The sequence below is a fragment of the Panthera tigris genome, chromosome A3, assembly GCF_018350195.1.
Source record: "Panthera tigris isolate Pti1 chromosome A3, P.tigris_Pti1_mat1.1, whole genome shotgun sequence".
NCBI lineage: Eukaryota > Metazoa > Chordata > Mammalia > Carnivora > Felidae > Panthera > Panthera tigris.
Window position 1 is genome coordinate 15,180,980 of NC_056662.1, and position 14,809 is coordinate 15,195,788.

At 46.7% G+C, this 14,809-nt stretch overlaps 1 long non-coding RNA gene across 1 annotated transcript in view; it reads right to left on the reverse strand.

Moving 5' to 3' along the window:
• Window positions 1-950: 950 nt before the first annotated feature.
• Window positions 951-14,809, reverse strand: part of LOC122237179 — a 30,653-nt gene continuing 16,794 nt past the window's right edge. The window contains exon 2 of the long non-coding RNA XR_006215412.1: window positions 951-1,228. This is a non-coding gene — a long non-coding RNA (uncharacterized LOC122237179). The remainder of the gene's footprint in view (window positions 1,229-14,809) is intronic.

The window sequence follows — 14,809 nt, forward strand, 5'->3', positions numbered from 1 at the left end:
TGGCAGTTTGAATATGCGAGGGTCATAGAGCTTAATACCAAATCCATAATCCAACCTTGTCTGCAACTTCACCTGTTGGTTTTGGGAGCAGGAGGAGGATAGGGTATCAACCTTTCATTTCCTTCAAGTTCCCTTCCTTTCTCCCCAAATCCATATTTAACCCTGTCATGGAGGAAAACTAACTTTCCTTCTGAGCTACCCCAATTCTTTTCTATCTCTCAAGGTAGGACCAAGCATCTCCTCTTCCAGGAAACCTGATATCATGACCTGGACATGTAACAACCTCAGGGTATTTATACCTTAAGGCACTGGCTATATGCCCCACTCATCCCTTCTTGCCTGCCCCACCTGGTTTCTGCTTCCTTGGTCCTAAGACTTAACCCTTCCTTGGGCTATGTGCCAACAGATAGAGTTGGTCACACCTGCACTCATGAGGAGTGGCCCTTGCCACAGTTTGAGCACAGTGTAGGCTCTCTAGGAGTATTTACATTTGAAAAAATTCCTCCACGTTCCAAGTGATTGAGTAAATAATGGTAACAAATGAGGTCAGAGAGAACAGCTTGGAGAGGCCAATGGCATTTCCTTTCAATTGTAAACCATGGGCATGGTCACCTTTAAGGAAGATTATACTTCCCTGGATTAGTTAAAAGGGAGGCCACTTGTAGGACCCTTCTAGAAGCACTGGCCTGAAATAAGGAAAGAAAGGCTGCACCAAGGTATGGGGAACCCAGAGAGACAGTGTTTCCTGTAGCCAAAAGAACATCCCACACATAAGCAGTTTTCCGCAGGGATGTTAATCAATGAACCAAGAGAGTTCAGTCGTCTTGGCTAAGGAGAACAAGCTTCTGAAAATTGTGAAGGTGGGAAATGCCTGGGAGGCAGGGAGTGGGGACTTAGGTTAAAGGTGGAGGTAGTGAATTGCCCTTGGACGAAAGAGCAAGAGACAGAGGTTCTGGGTTACTGCCATAGTTTATTTGTCAAGGAATTGAGGCTGATGATATAATGGTTCAGGGAAGAGTGCTGTCAAGTAGGAGAGACATTGTCCTGGGACCCACCCTCCTCCACCCTCTCCCTGCTTTCCAGTTGCAACAAGAAGATGGTCCCACTGGACATCAGGCAGTATTATTCTGATGGCCCTCCGGTGTCTGTTCCTGGCTTTCAGGGATGGTTATGGGATATATAGTAACTTCCGGCCAAGGGTTGGGTGCATAGTTCGCAGTGCTGATCTCTGGAAGAGAGAAGGGGAGGGTAGTCAGTGGTCACACAGTCTGGCGAAATACATTCTCTAAGTGTAACATCTTCCCAAACCCTGGGGGCAAGAATATTTTCTGTGACTTAGGAGACACCCACACAAGGCTTCTCTCCGATGTTTTAAGTCCAGTGAGCAAAGACACATAAATGTCAGACCTTCTGAGGTTTGGCTAAATTAGGTAAGTCTGCAAGTAAAGAACTGGGGTTTGGGGTGTGATAAAAAAGTGGGGGCCCCCAGGTGGACTGGTTAACAGGACGAGGGAGGCATATTCTCCTTCTGTCCATCCCTTCAGTTAGGGGGTGCATAGTTTTTGACAACTGAATGGCGAGAGAGGGGTGCTTGTTAGATCCTATCAGTGTTTGGAATTTTCAGGTAGATTTTTCCATAACCGGAATAGCAGCATTCATAGCGGAAACCACACTCTGAGTAATATTCACAATTTCGTTGGCAACCAGCGTAGGTGGGAACTTCCATGCATATTGATAGTTTCAGTGTTGGTTTAACTGAGAAGGAACACATTAGCAATGACTCCAAGAAGAAGACTTTTTCTCACTATTATCAGCCCCTGTAAGGCCCCAGGACCCATTCCATTGGTTTCTCTTCCTCTTCTACCTGTACAGCGATCTGGTAGCCTTTTCCATTCCTAGACTCAAAATCCATCTCCCACCCCCTAACAAACCCAGCAGTTGTGAGCGCACCTCCACGGAATTTAACATCACAGGACCTGAGTCCCGAAACCCAATTCTCAGAACAAAGAGACCCAAGAGATCCTCTTGCCACCTGCTCTCATTTTACAGGGTTGGGAGAATGGATTACAGAGAAAAAAGAACTGTCTTGTACTCTTTGTGTCTGGGTGAGACAGCCCTCCAAACCTAGCTGTTCCTCAGAAACTTTTGCTACCAGATATGAAACCACAACTCTCTCCTCAATTGTGCTGATTTCAAGTCTTTTACCCAAGGATTCCAAACTTCTCTTAATCCTCCCCATGCCCAGTGTTCCAAAATATCCAATTCCCCAAGCAAAGGACATATTTCAAGAAATACTTAGTACCCTTTTCCCAATGTGGTACTCGCCCTTGGAACTCCCAACTGGAGGACACAAACTCGTGGTGGCTCAATCTTGGCACCCTCCATACATGCTTTATACCCTGTGGAGCTTTCCACCGCTAAGGTCCTCCTCAACAAAACACCATGTAGCCACCACAGTCCCCGCAACACACATAAAAACATCATTACGTGAAACAGTAGAGACCCTCAAACTTGAGAAGTGCACATTCAACTTTCCTCAGCATCCCGGCTTATAAAAGGAACCAATGCTTTCATATATGTCAGTCAGTCCCTGTTTCTTCTGCTTTCAACCCCTTCTTCATTTTGAAGCTCAACCAGAATACCTACTGTCTTTTGGAGGCTTAGTTGTAGTCTTAGTTTTGTCTTTAAGACTTCCTGCCACTGGCGAGATCACCAGGCCGTAGAGTATCAGCAGCTGGAGAAACAACCCCTTCATGATGTGAACCCGGGATGTCTGAGTGTGAGCCTGGCAGGAGACCCAGGATTTCACCAGGTCCTGCTGGGGGTAGCGAAGGGCTTTGGGGTGTGGAAATCACGTGACTGGTCTCTCACTGCCCCCTCTGGTTCTGCCTCCTGTCCTCCACGCACCACTCCTTGGCTGGGCAGGTGTCTCCTGAGCTACTTGCCTTCTCCTTATGCTTTCTCCTCCTCTCATTGCAGAAATGAATTCTTCATAAGTTTATCATTTCTTATTTTAGAAATTTGAAAAACACAGAAAACTACAAAGAAAAATAATAAGATATGATTAGATATCCATTAGCTAGATAGGTAATAGTGTCAATTGCTTTTCATGAAAGATAGCTTTAGAAATGATGTCCAATAAGAAATATATATATATATTTATTGTAAAAGTATTTTGCTACATTTTAAGAGCCATTAAAGAATATCAAAATGTAAGTAAAGTAAAATTTAAAAATCACCCAAGACTATTTATTTATTTAATATAATTTACAGTCAAATTGGCTTCCATACAACAAAGACTTTTAAAAATTGATCACAAAATTTGAAGTGGAAGAACTTTTAGTAAGCCTGAATTTCCCCTACTTTTCCTGTGTTTCTCAAGAATTAACTCCTAAATGATACCAGCCCATTTCATTTTTAAAGCATACTTAACTTGCAATTTTTGGAGATACACTAACTTTCTATCCCTCAATTCCATTAAGGAAGGTATTTTTAGGGAGTAGCATCAGCAAGATGGCTGAATAAGACACCCCTGCTTGAATCGTCCCCCTACAACAATTTGGCATCCACCCACAGACAGAAGTACCTCTGTGGAAGCTGCGGGATCCAACTCCATACACCAATGAACCCAGAAGGAGTCTCCCCCATGTGTGGGTCATAGACCTAGAGATCTCAGTCTCTGAGATCAGAGACTCTGAAGTGGCCTGTGAACTGACTGTTTTCTCCCTCAGCCACAATCCAGCAGCCATCAGAGAACCCTCATAGACAATCACCGCAGATGACAGAGTTTTGTGGAAGTCCAGGCATGTAACAGAGATGGAACAGGGAATTACAGATAGATGGATGCAGGGAGCTTGAATCAGGCATGGCATGGGGGTTGTTCACCTACGACATTCAGTGAAATTTATTGTGAATGAGGATAAACCTTTGCTGTGTTTACTGATATTTTAAAAAAATCTCTGCATTTTGCTAGAGTCATGAGTCTACTTACATATGTTAGTACCCATGGTGGGAGGGGACAACTGTTGATCGTTGTAAAGAGAGAAATTGAACCACAGGAGTGGAGTATAAAACAAGGCAGAGTCCTCAGGTTGGTTATCAGTTTATTTGTCAAGGACTCGAGCCTTCTCAGGGTGGGGAGGTCAAGGGGAGAACATGAGTCCTCAGTCAGGGCAAGTGAAACCCCAACAGAGAGCCAGGCAGCACTCTTCTTAGACTATATAGGCATCTTCTCAAGCATAACAAACCCAAAATCTGGAACCTGAGCTCAAAGTCACAAACAAAATATTTCTATGTATTTTAAGAAAATCCTTTTCTTGAATTCTGTGTCTTTTCACAGGAAGCCATTCTGGCATCCCATGACTTCCCTCTTTCTCCATGTCCCTATAGCCCTGCAGGCTTTCAGGCCCTCCTTAAGGTCCCTAAGGTTAAAACCCAGGACAACCTCACCATCATAGGCATCAGAAAGACTATTCTCATAGGATGTTGGATTTCAGGGCCTACAATATTCTGAAACTCTAATTTCCATACCCATGTGCAGACTGGAAAGCTGAGCTGGAGGAGAAGAGGTACTGATCTCTCCCCTTGTGTGTTTTCTTCTGTGCTGATACCACCTAAGCAATCAACCTCTCCCCAGATTCATATCTTTCACAAAATTTGGGGGACTTACCTAAGCTTTCCTGCGGAAGCAAGGAAACAACTAGCCATTCTGAATAAAGAATACACACAAGGGAGACAAAAAATATGATCACATCACACAAGTCATGCCAACAAGCCAACCATAAATATCATGGTCATTCCCCCAGAGATGGTTAAGGAAATTGTTAAGGAAAAAAGAGTGAAGCAGAAGATGAGATAGCCTGCTGACAACTGGCAGCTGAGGGGTGGGGGGAAGATAATTACCAGTCAATTTTCCCAGCGCTCTACTGTTCTGCCCCCTTTAACCTTTATCTTCTGCTTTGCCATCCTGAAACCAGAAAGGAAGGAAAACAAAAGAGCCCAAGGAAAGACCAAAATTGTAATGTTATGATTGCATCGTCACAGGTAATGATTGTCCTTGTTCCTGAAAGTCTTTATATTTGCTCAGAAGTTTTCAACCAAGCAGAAGAGACTCCTCTGCACTGTCCAGTGTGGTGGCCCTTCCCATATGTGACTATTTTAAGTCAACTTAAAATTCAGCTTCCAGTCCTTTCAAGCATTCCATAGCCACACGTAGCTAGTGGCTATTATATTGGGCAGCTCAAACATCAAACATTTCTATCATCACATAAAATGCTACTGAAAAACGCTGCTCTAGACGAATCGACCAAAATGCCTCTGCTCAAAAGCAAGTGTAAGTCATACAGATCATTTAAAAGGTGCAAAATGCTTCCAAGGGGCCTTTGAAAACTTACTCTCCTTTCAGAATAAGTGAAATTTAGAAGCTGGAGAAATGCAAGTTTTAGGCATGTGAATGTTTGGCACGCTGACTTTGAGCAGGTTGGATTTAGGAGACCTGGAGGGAAGAGGAGAGAAGGAGATTGTGGGGAGAAACAAAGGAGAGCAGCTTTACATGTAAAAGATCAGATGCTGGGGGGACTTCCACTCTTAGGTGCTCACATCTGCGCTCCCACATTCTCCGTTCGGAAACCGTGTCCCTGCCAGCCTGCCTCAGCACGGCTTGATGAAGGAAAGCTGCCAAGTGAAGGCATGGGGGCTCATTTACCATGGGGCGGTGTTTACCAGAGGATACAACCGAACTGGTGAAGCTCCAGGGCGAAGGCAAACTGTCTTCGAGCACGATAGCTTTCCAGAAATCCTATAAACCACTCACGTTGTTTGCACAAGCAAGCCAGCTCAAGGTGCAGGGCGTCCGATTCCTGAGCCTGGCTCAGACCGTGTCTGTGGTCCTCTGAGGGCATCGGCACACGGCAAGAGAGACACGCAATGCCGACGCTCCGTCCTCCACTTACAGGTGGGGATCTGAGGTAGGAGGTAGCTGGGGGAAGGTGGGCACGCACTGGGGTACACCTGGGTTCCTGGAAACTGCCTTTTGCACAAAGAAGGAGGAAGGCTGGTGCACAGCAAATCCAAAGCCACGGGTTCCATGCAGCGATTTATTTGTATCTAAAAATATCACTCTCCGCCCAAGTTTTCCAGAACTTTGAGATCTGTTCGTTGACAAGGCCTTGCTCTTAGTCCAGTTTTCTGCGTTCCTTACTTGCCCTTAAAGGGTGTTGAGGATCCTGGGGGTGTCCCATCCCCTTCTTCGCACACCTCAGGTGCCCTAACTGAGCCAGAGAAGAGAAATAGAATCGCGCCCAGGCTGGGCACTGCTCACATAGAGAATGCTGGGCGACTCTTTGGGCATCTTCTGAGACAGAGTGTAGGGTGATGACGAGGCCCCTGGGCATCACAAAGACCCAGAACTACTGCTCCCCTCAGAATTCAGGGTCCTCGGCTTTCCAGATAATGTTTAAGAGGAGAAAGTGTTCGATTTAGTTCGAGTCAGCGATACGGGGGTCTCGTGTCACGTCTGCCCCTTTTATTTGTGTGACCTCAGACAGGTATGCCACCTCTCTCTCAATGTTCTTATTTGAACACCAGAGACAACAATCCCCATCTCACAGAAATGGTGTCGACACCACCTGGGCCGGGAACTCCTCCAAGAAGCCACAAGTAAAATGTCACGCCTCAGGACCCTTACCCCCACCTACCTCTGAAGGTGTCTGAGGTGAGTGTGTGCGGTAACTGGCTGAAAGCTCTTTTATGTGGCCACTTCCACCCGGGGAGCGGGAGGGGAGGTAGTGGCTTGGAATGGGGGCAGAGGAGCAGAAAAACAAAGTTCAAAGGCCTGGAACTTAATGGTGATTGGGTCGTGGCGGATCTGTAAGTTCTACCCAGGAACCACACGGTGGCCGTATCACAGACTCTTTCCTTTGATATTCTCCCATTCCAAAGTATCGGATTTTCTTTGATGTGAGCAGCACCTCCTGTAAGCTGGGAGGAACGCTGTGCACCCGAGTCAGCTCTGGCCACCTAAGCAGACCCAAGTCTAGACTCTTTCTGTGGCGCCTCCGATTCTACCCAAAGGTGGGGAGTGAAGGGCGGTTTGTACAACTATTTGCCTTGGACTTGCTTGGTGCTAATAAGGTCCCACCCTCCTCTGTATTGATTCTCTTTTGCTATTTCGGGCATCACACTGTCTCCCACCAAATGCCCTGGGGGTCGTATGTGGACACAAAGAGACTGTCTAGGAAGGACTTTAGGGAAGACAGATGACCACCCAGCAAATGAGGGAAGGGAAGTGACGGAATCTATCACGAATCTTGGCAGTCTGTGAGGTGAGGGGTGGGCGGATCTGCTCACCAAGTATCAGAGAGGAGCAGTGTATTGGGCACTCGCACCCATGCCTTGGAGCTGATTAGACAAAAGAGAAGAGTCAGGTGGGCAGGGGCCAGGGCTCCCGAGGAGCAGACCTCCTGCTTGCGAACTCTGTCTCCAGGAATATTTCCTACACTGTCTGGAGACACCCATATGCAAGTGATGTGCCCCAGGATGCGTCGGGTGCATCGAGCAGTGGGATTCCAGGGACTTGGCTGAGGAGGGTGGACTGTATAGAGACAAAAGGCAGGATTTGGGGACCTGGGTACAAATGTGTGGGAGCAAACCGAAGGGAACTTTGGGGGGACCGCAAATGGTGCCAAACCTAAAGCTACTGCATTATGGATTCCCAAGTCCTTGCTTTCTATGGTAGGAAAACGATGTTCTGTACAGGGCAATCACAGCCCTGCCCTGCGTCTGGCCCGGATGTTAGGGGCCCTTCGGGGTCTGTTTGAGGAGCACCGTCGCTGAGAGGGCCAAGGAGCTTCCTCCCAGGATTCTTGCCACTCTTGGTTCCGGATCACGCGGATGGGTATGCAAAAAAGCTGTGTAGAATTTAGGAAAACAGCAGGCTCTGGCTGTCACTATCCGTATATGTTATACACACAGGCACACACACTCACAGTGTATATGCACACACATATATAAACACACACATTTTTACACACATATATAAACACCCCTCATATACATACACACATGCACACACAGACGTACAAACACACATATGTTTACACACACCCATATGGACACAGATGTATGTATAGGTACATACACGTTATTACGTATGTGTACATATTATTATACGATTATATATACACATACGCACACATATATTACACCTGTATATAATACTTGCTCATGTATTTCTGATCCATGGTGTGCCTATGTGTTCTTCCACAGCTGCAAGGTTGTGTTGTTGGTGCCTGCTCTCATAGTCTCCGTTCCCGAGCTCTCCATATATCCTAGAAATCGATTACTCCACATGCGTTTGCATTTTCAAATGGATATATAATTGACATATAACATTATGTTAGTTTCAGGTATACAGAGTAATGATTCAAAATTGGTGTAGTGAAATGGTCATCACAATAAATCTAGCTAACAGTCGTCACCACACCACTACACGTTTGTTTTCCTTGTGATGAGAGCTTTTAAGATCTAGTCTCTTAGGAACTTTTCAGTACTGCTACACGGTATTGTTAACCACGGTCACCATGCTGCACAGTACATCCCCAGGACTTACTCATTTCATAACTGGAAGCTTGTGCCTTTTGAACACATTTTGTTCACACCCTACCTTCCACCTCTGACAACCACCGAATTGTTCTTCGCACGCGTGAGTTTGGGCTGTCTTTGTTTTCCACTCACATAGAAGTGAGATCATACAGCGTTTGCATTTTGAAAGGGATCCAATCTCCAAAGAAAAAAATGGCTGCTCGTGGAAATGTAAGCATCACTTAGGAATTCTTTTTGGATAGGAATCCTTTTTGGATAGTTGGCCTCAGGGTAAAGGGTGAGGGTTGAGTGTCTTGGGCTAAAACTATCCCACCCAGGAAATGCTGAAAGAGGACGCAGTTTGTGGAGATCTTCCCACAGCCACTAGGACGAACAAGTAGAGAAGAGGAGGCGGGTGAGAAAGGAAAGGCTGAGGGACTCCCCCTAAGGGAGTAGGTCGTGGAGCCTATCGACAGGAAGAAATAAGTTGAAGGACAAGGTAGAGTAATTGACCCTCAACCTCATAGGATGAGAAAAGGTCCCCGGAGCAGACTTCACCTCCTCCCTCCAGAAAACCAGAACAAATTCCCCCACACTGTCTGTTCTTTAAGAGAGTAGACATAGTTCATTTGAAATGGCTGTTTTGGGGTTCCTGTACGTCTACTCCTGGCTATGCCTCCAATCCACGTGGAGTCACCGGATCTGCTTGCATAAGCATGAGAGTCCCGCTGACTCCTGGACCAAAAGGTTTTTCTTCTAAGAGTCCAATTCCAGGGCTGGGTCTTAATACCCAATATAAACTAAGAGGTAAGAGACTTCTTTTGGTCCTTTTTGTGCGGGGCTTGCTATGTGTGGTTGGGAGGGGAGAATGGAGAGAAGACCAGTGTTACATTGAGCACTTGCTGTGTGCCAGGTAGTATGAAGGTGCTTATAGATGCCATTTTATTTCATCCTCACAGCGGAGGTGCCAAGAAATAATGAGTAAACGAAGTCTATAAAGGTCATAGGATAGTCCCAGTATTACAAAGCTGGCAAATATTGGAATCAGGATTCCACTCCTCATCTGCTTTATCACAAGCACAAAACCTAAGGACATTCCTCTGCTACTCAATTTTTTATAGCCAATAGAGGGCTGATTCCCCACAACATCTCCTGATTTATGCCGTGGTGCCTTTCAAAGTTTGAGGAGATTGACAGTCAACCTCTGTTCAGTTCAACATGATGCAAACATGTTTAATTACAAATCTCATTCTCCTTCTCTCTGTTTGTGTCTCCAAGTATGTGTGTGTCTATACAGGTGAACATGTATATATGTGTGCATTTATTTATTTATACTTGAAATAACTTAACTCTTACACCCATAAATTCTACCTCTCTTATATTAGTCTAAAAACTAAAAGGTTTATGGTTGAAAATGCCCAACATAATATTGTCTAGATAATCAGTAATTAGAACAAGGCAAATGCTTGACAGTAGATAAGTTTTTAAAATTTTTCAATGTTTATTTTTGAGAGAAAGACACAGAGCAGGAACAAGGAAGGGGCAGAGAGAGGGAGACACAGAATCCAAAGCAGGATCCAGGCTTTGAGCTGTCAGCGCAGAGCCCGACCTGGGGCTCGAACCCACAAAACTGTAAGTTCATGACCTACACTGAAGTCGGACACTTAACCAACTGAGCCACTCAGGCACCCTGACAATAGATATTTGTCTTAAGTTAGACATGTGTAATTATGGAAAACCACACTGGGGAATATTTTCCTGATTAGATGAGGGTGGGACCAGATGGGTAACAAAAGGTCAGTTGTTCTAAATGTGAGAAAACGATAGATACTTTATGTTAAATATGCAAAAAATAGAATGGTAATGCAAACAGGCACAGGTTAATTCTCTGCAGTTAGATTATGACAATTCTTAAAAATTATACCTTCTTCCCTCTTTCTGTGAATCATCTTATCATTAGAAAGTAGGAAATATTGTTTGCAAAGGAGAGAGTAAATCATGTAAGAGGAGGAGTCATCTGAAGAGTCTAAGTCCCAGAGAACAGGCCATGGTAAGGGCAGGCAAAGAGGAGGAGGGTAAAGCCTCCTTGTTTGGCCAGTGGAAGCAGGGAGGAGCCCAGGACAAGCACCCAGAGGCTCCCAAACTGAGAGCTCTCCACTCCGGCCTGAGTCATGCCAACCCAGGCTCTCCCGCCCATCCCGCTCCTCTCTGTGTTGCTGCTGCTGCTACAGGTCCAGGGAGGGCACCGTACACTGAACAGGATGCAGAGTAGGTGATGGACTAAGGGGGTGGGGAGGGAAAGGGGCCAGGAGAGGCTGTGTCCCGTCTGGGGAGGACCTGGAAACTGGAACCTTAAATCACACCCTACTCTGACCACAGCACTATGAAGATTCTGGGTCTTTCCAAACGATAGCCCTCTGGCCCCTTTACCCAGCACCGGGAACACTGATGGGGGTGGAGGGGGAAACTTTGTCTTTTGATTCTCCATGCGAAGTACCCAGACACAAATGGTACACAGAGCAGGGTACCCCCATCAGGGCTGAGAATCACTTGGGGACACCGAACCACTATTCTTGGATTTCTGCCCATATGTGACCTGCAAGCATCCAGAGATATTGATGGGGGTGGGTACAGAATGAAAGGGCCCCGGGAAAATAAGCTTTGGGGTGTCCAGGGTCAAGTCAAAGTTCTCATCAGAGGGACCAGGATGATGGCAGCGGAAGGGAAACAGTGCAAGTGGTATTTTCTGGGAAGGGGCAGGGGTCCTGGACACAGTGACAGGCACAGGAGAGAGGGGGGAAGGTGACAGGTCATCTTCCTCTCTGGACCCTGCAAATCCTGGGGAGTGAGTGGCTCTGCGGGATGTCTCAGACTTTGCTGAGTTTCTTATAGTGTAGACTCTGTGGGGGTGACTTCACCAAGACCATGACTAACTTGGGAGACAGGTTCCTGGCTGCAGAGAAAGGAGAGGGCCCAGGGAGGCCAGGCATTGAGATCTGTTGGCTAGACTGGAGGGATATAGGATTTAAGATACTACCAATCACCAGGATTGGGTGTAAAGGGCAGAAAGTGAGTGCCTTGAAAAGTCCAAGAGCTTCATAAACGGGACCTGGGTACTGGGGTCTTTGGGGAGGCTTTAAGCTTGAGACACATGATCTCTAGGGGTCTGGTTCCACTGACTCTGCTCCTGCTCTGTTTCAGAAATAGAGCAGTTCAATGAAGTCAAGGTTTGTGAAAAGCACACCAACATATATATGTGCAGACGTCCATGTGAATATCACCAAGATTGTCAAGCAAATAACATATGCTGTTCAACCTTCTGTGGGAATATCTGCATGACACTCTAGGGAGTGGGTGAGGGGGATGGGCTGTGCACCCTGCTCCCCTAACCCTCTAGGCGGACCAACACCAGGCCCGCAGATCCCTGGCACCAGGATGTCAAGAGGAATGCACCCTCCCTCCTGTCTGAACCGCTTGTTCCTGTCAAATAAACCAGCACAAATGTTCACAGACCTGCCTGTTTTACTCCCTGTGCCTGTAAGCATTGACCCAGTGCAGACCCTTTCTCTGAGTCCGGGGCTCTGATCTCTCTCCCCTTGTCATGCTTCTCTATTTTCTCTCCCATCGGCCCCTGCTCCCCTGCAGGCCCCTGAGGCCCAGCCTCATTGTTGATCTGCTCACTGACACAGTCCTGCCAGGGAGAAACTGCTCATTTATGGTATCTCCCAGTGCTAACCAGAACACTCCTCAGCCTGGAGTCAGAAGGGCCGAGTTAAAAATGAGGTAGATGGGGCTACACTCTGAGGCACAGAGTAGGAGACCCCAAGGGGGCCGCCTCTTAAATTTAATCTACCTCCATTCTGTTCTCCACATTCTGCTCCCTTAGTGGGGGGTCCCTCAGCCTTTCCTTTCTCACCCGCCTCCTCTTCTCTACTTGTTCGTCCTAGTGGCTGTGGGAAGATCTCCACAAACTGCGTCCTCTTTCAGCATTTCCTGGGTGGGATAGTTTTAGCCCAAGACACTCAACCCTCACCCTTTACCCTGAGGCCAACTATCCAAAAAGGATTCCTATCCAAAAAGAATTCCTAAGTGATGCTTACATTTCCACGAGCAGCCATTTTTTTCTTTGGAGATTGGATCCCTTTCAAAATGCAAACGCTGTATGATCTCACTTCTATGTGAGTGGAAAACAAAGACAGCCCAAACTCACGCGTGCGAAGAACAATTCGGTGGTTGTCAGAGGTGGAAGGTAGGGTGTGAACAAAATGTGTTCAAAAGGCACAAGCTTCCAGTTATGAAATGAGTAAGTCCTGGGGATGTACTGTGCAGCATGGTGACCATGGTGACCGTGGTTAACAATACCGTGTAGCAGTACTGAAAAGTTCCTAAGAGACTAGGTCTTAAAAGCTCTCATCACAAGGAAAACAAACGTGTAGTGGTGTGGTGACGACTGTTAGCTAGATTTATTGTGATGACCATTTCACTACACCAATTTTGAATCATTACTCTGTATACCTGAAACTAACATAATGTTATATGTCAATTATATATCCATTTGAAAATGCAAACGCATGTGGAGTAATCGATTTCTAGGATATATGGAGAGCTCGGGAACGGAGACTATGAGAGCAGGCACCAACAACACAACCTTGCAGCTGTGGAAGAACACATAGGCACACCATGGATCAGAAATACATGAGCAAGTATTATATACAGGTGTAATATATGTGTGCGTATGTGTATATATAATCGTATAATAATATGTACACATACATAATAACCTATACATACATCTGTGTCCATATGGGTGTGTGTAAACATATGTGTGTTTGTACGTCTGTGTGTGCATGTGTGTATGTATATGAGGGGTGTTTATATATGTGTGTAAAAATGTGTGTGTTTATATATGTGTGTGCATATACACTGTGAGTGTGTGTGCCTGTGTGTATAACATATACGGATAGTGACAGCCAGAGCCTGCTGTTTTCCTAAATTCTACACAGCTTTTTTGCATACCCATCCGCGTGATCCGGAACCAAGAGTGGCAAGAATCCTGGGAGGAAGCTCCTTGGCCCTCTCAGCGACGGTGCTCCTCAAACAGACCCCGAAGGGCCCCTAACATCCGGGCCAGACGCAGGGCAGGGCTGTGATTGCCCTGTACAGAACATCGTTTTCCTACCATAGAAAGCAAGGACTTGGGAATCCATAATTCAGTAGCTTTAGGTTTGGCACCATTTGCGGTCCCCCCAAAGTTCCCTTCGGTTTGCTCCCACACATTTGTACCCAGGTCCCCAAATCCTGCCTTTTGTCTCTATACAGTCCACCCTCCTCAGCCAAGTCCCTGGAATCCCACTGCTCGATGCACCCGACGCATCCTGGGGCACATCACTTGCATATGGGTGTCTCCAGACAGTGTAGGAAATATTCCTGGAGACAGAGTTCGCAAGCAGGAGGTCTGCTCCTCGGGAGCCCTGGCCCCTGCCCACCTGACTCTTCTCTTTTGTCTAATCAGCTCCAAGGCATGGGTGCGAGTGCCCAATACACTGCTCCTCTCTGATACTTGGTGAGCAGATCCGCCCACCCCTCACCTCACAGACTGCCAAGATTCGTGATAGATTCCGTCACTTCCCTTCCCTCATTTGCTGGGTGGTCATCTGTCTTCCCTAAAGTCCTTCCTAGACAGTCTCTTTGTGTCCACATACGACCCCCAGGGCATTTGGTGGGAGACAGTGTGATGCCCGAAATAGCAAAAGAGAATCAATACAGAGGAGGGTGGGACCTTATTAGCACCAAGCAAGTCCAAGGCAAATAGTTGTACAAACCGCCCTTCACTCCCCACCTTTGGGTAGAATCGGAGGCGCCACAGAAAGAGTCTAGACTTGGGTCTGCTTAGGTGGCCAGAGCTGACTCGGGTGCACAGCGTTCCTCCCAGCTTACAGGAGGTGCTGCTCACATCAAAGAAAATCCGATACTTTGGAATGGGAGAATATCAAAGGAAAGAGTCTGTGATACGGCCACCGTGTGGTTCCTGGGTAGAACTTACAGATCCGCCACGACCCAATCACCATTAAGTTCCAGGCCTTTGAACTTTGTTTTTCTGCTCCTCTGCCCCCATTCCAAGCCACTACCTCCCCTCCCGCTCCCCGGGTGGAAGTGGCCACATAAAAGAGCTTTCAGCCAGTTACCGCACACACTCACCTCAGACACCTTCAGAGGTAGGTGGGGGTAA